Source organism: Nematolebias whitei, chromosome 1 (assembly GCF_014905685.2).
Source record: "Nematolebias whitei isolate Nwh7 chromosome 1, NemWhi1, whole genome shotgun sequence".
In the NCBI taxonomy this organism is placed as follows: domain Eukaryota; kingdom Metazoa; phylum Chordata; class Actinopteri; order Cyprinodontiformes; family Rivulidae; genus Nematolebias; species Nematolebias whitei.
This window is the reverse complement of record NC_056498.1, coordinates 71,042,796-71,046,198: the sequence shown is the minus strand read 5'-3', so window position 1 is coordinate 71,046,198 and position 3,403 is coordinate 71,042,796. Positions and strand designations below refer to the sequence as shown.

Genomic DNA, 3,403 nt, shown 5'->3' with positions numbered 1-3,403 from the left:
TGCGACTTTGCAAGTTCTCCAACTTAGAAATCATGGAGGGGTCTGAAATTTCCATCTTAGGTGCATGTCCACTGTGAGAGACATAATCTAAAAATAAAAAAAATCCGGAAATCACAATGTATGATTTTTAAAATAATTTATTTGTGTGCTACTGCTGCAAATAAGTATTTGAGCACCTGCCAATCAGCAACAATTCTGGTCCTCAAAAACCTGTTAGTCCGCCTCTAAAAACTCCACCTCCACTCCACTGATTATTCTAAATTAGAATCACCTGTTTGAGGTCGTTAGCTGCATAAAGACACCTGTCCACCCCACACAATCAGTAAGACTCCAACTACTAACATGGCTAAGACCAAAGAGCTGTCCAAAGACACCAGAGACAAAATTGTAGATTGTAAAATTATTTAAAATCAACTTTTATCAAATTAAATACTGTAGATTATCGAGCATGGACTTTGTTGTTTTCAACCAGTTTGACATGACTGTCAACAAGGAAGAGGGCCGGCAATGGAGGAGGGGGTGTGCCAAAGAGACCAACTTAGCACCAACAAAACTGGTTTGTTCCACTTTGGAGTAAGCTGTTTGGGGGAAGAATCAGTTTTGTTGTGCGTTTCCTTGACTGATGAAGCCTTCTGGATTGAAGGTGAAACATTTCAGAAAAAAAAAAAACTGTCCAGATGACCTGACTGAAAAATGTTGGATTGTATACCTGGATTACTGAGCATGGACTTTGTTGTTAAATACTGTAGGTTAAAAAATTAGTTTAATGTTAAATTAACGCCGTCGTAAGACTACATGCAATATTATTTGTGATGACATACCAAAATAAACATGATGTTGGCAAGCAAAGCATGCCTAAAATTAAATTTCTTCGAGTCATAGCTGGCCTGATGTATATGTAATGTAAGCGACTGCCACAAGCACCAAACTATACCTTTTTATATCAATCTACATTTGTTGTAATCGCAAAAATATTTTAATGCTAATGTAATGAATTCTGCTGCTGAAAAAGTAACTGATAATTCTGTTGTTTCCTGACACAACACTTGAACCTAGCCCCGCCGCCTGACTTCATTAGTCTTATTGGGGTGCTGCACACCACACTTGCTCAGCAAGTACGAGAAAGAACACATTACCCCTTTTAGTCACAGCAATTAAAGCACAACGGAACATCTCTATAAGGTGTATTTTTCTGTCAGTAAACAAACATTTGTGGACTGTTTAGTTTTGACGATACAATGTCCAAGTAATACTATGAGGACAATTAATACTACACAGGGCAGCTCAAACTTGTTTGTAAAATAAAAATGTGTGGTGAATGTCTTGTGCACAAACAATAAAACATGGACAATATAAACAGATATGGTATTATGACGGTAAGTGGGTGATGGGCTCAACTGCCCCAAAATTCTGCTCATGGGCCATCACAACCTTGGACTAAGTAATTAAAAACAGTTAATTATGTTGGACATCACATATAACTTATATCAAACTAAATATGTTAAAGTAAATAAATTGTTCAACCCTTACATGCATGTGTCAATGAGAACAAAATGTCAGACGTCAAAGGTAGGCACGTTCATCTCAGCTGACATTGTGAAAGAAGACCTGTTGAGAAAAGCTCCTGAGCTCTAGTTTATTTTTTTCTCCTGTTTCTCTGCATTTTGACCACAGTCAGTAGTGAAGACACTCAGTTGTCCATACAGCCACTTTCTTTACCTACGATTTATTTACAGGTCGCAGGGATGTGCTCATATCCAGCAGTCACTGTGCAAGAGACAAGGGACACCCTGGACAGGTCTCCAGTCCATCACGGGGACACGAGACAAACAACCATTCACTCTCTCACACACCTAGGGACAATTTAGAGTTACTAATCAGTCTAACACATGATCTGTCTGTGGGAGGAAACGAGTACTGGTGAGAGCCCACACAAATATTTACTGGACCTTTTGAAGCTTCTATGTCCCATCAGGACTTTGAGATCTTCAAATCAAATGTTGCTGATAGTCCCGAGAACTTATTTTAAAACACGTGGAGACAGAGCATTCCAAGTGGTGGCCCTCAGGCTTTGGAACGCTCTCCCTCTGTCACTGCGCTGCTCAGATTCCATTGACTCTTTCAAAAATGATCTTAAGACTTATTTATACAGACTGGCTTTTATTTAAATTTTATTTACTTTTACTTTGTGAAGCACTTTGTGATGTCATTGTCTGTGAAAGGTGCTATATAAATAAATATTACTTACTTACTTACTTACGCAAACTCTCCCTAGAAAGGCAGGGAGGCAATACAGAAAGGAATTTGTAAATAGTTATATTTATAGCTGCAGATCACCTAAACTTCATTTTCAATGTCTAATTTTAGTCTCAATGGCACATATCCTTAGAGATTATCGTGAATTCAGTTTTTGTTCTAAAGGACAATAAAAAGTGTCATGTTAATTGTAAATAAAACTACTTTAGACAGCCAACGAATCTTGTTATTAATAATTACATTAAAGTTTCATAACTTGATAGATTTTTCAAAGATGTGAAATCCTGTGTAAAACAAATTAAGAATTATGTGTAATTATGCAAATACTGTCTGAAAAAAGGATGATTATCTAAAGGCTGAGAATATGTGTATTCGGCTCAGTTTTCTGTTCAGTGCTTGTTTTTTTTTATTTATTTATTTTTAACATTAAATGTTTTTATTTTTAATTTCTGTTAGAAACAGAAAAAATAAAAACAATTGTGGGACGACAGAAACTATGTTAGACGCTGAACAAAACAACTACAGAAACCGAGAGTGAAGTATCCCTCACTCGAAAAAACACGAGTTTAATGATTTTTAACCGAACGCCTTCTGATATTGATTATTTATCGATCAGTTTGTGAGCGAACAGGAAGTGGCTAACGCTAACAGAGTGAAACTAACGGGATAGAAAAATAAAAACACGGAAATAAACCGGAAATCAAGCAAAAACTTTGGATGAAGAACAGTCCAACTCACCTCCGATCGATGGTATCAGTGATTTCCTGCTAGTATTTAATGAATAAAACAATTTAAGGAGCGCCAAAGTTCTTCTTTTTCTTCTTCTTCCTCTGTTTTCAGACCATGATTCTTCTTCTGGTCTTTTATTTTCGGCTCATTAGCGCCGCCAGCTGGTGGACGCAGGAAATACTGCTTCACAACAATCCTGTTGATGTCCCTGGGTCAGTTTAACCATGTTTAATCATGCAATGGTGTCACAAGCAAACAAATCTCAAAAAACATTTTTGTATCTGTAACTCACTAACATCAAAGTTCATGCTCAATAATCCACGTTAAAAAAAAATCCAACAAAATTAAGTCAGGGATTCTTTTTGTTCAAACTGGTTGACCCACTATGTGAGCGTGCTATTAAAAGACTGAGTCTGTT

The 3,403-nt window shown here is 36.8% G+C and overlaps 1 protein-coding gene across 1 annotated transcript in view; it reads right to left on the bottom strand.

Annotated features, from left to right (window-relative positions):
* tspan14 (tetraspanin 14) overlaps nt 1-3,093 on the bottom strand; it is a 16,444-nt gene extending 13,351 nt beyond the window's left edge. Inside the window, exon 1 of the mRNA XM_037687317.1 lies at nt 2,995-3,093. The gene's annotated coding sequence lies outside the window, so the exon portion shown is untranslated. The remainder of the gene's footprint in view (nt 1-2,994) is intronic.
* Nucleotides 3,094-3,403: the final 310 nt, after the last annotated feature.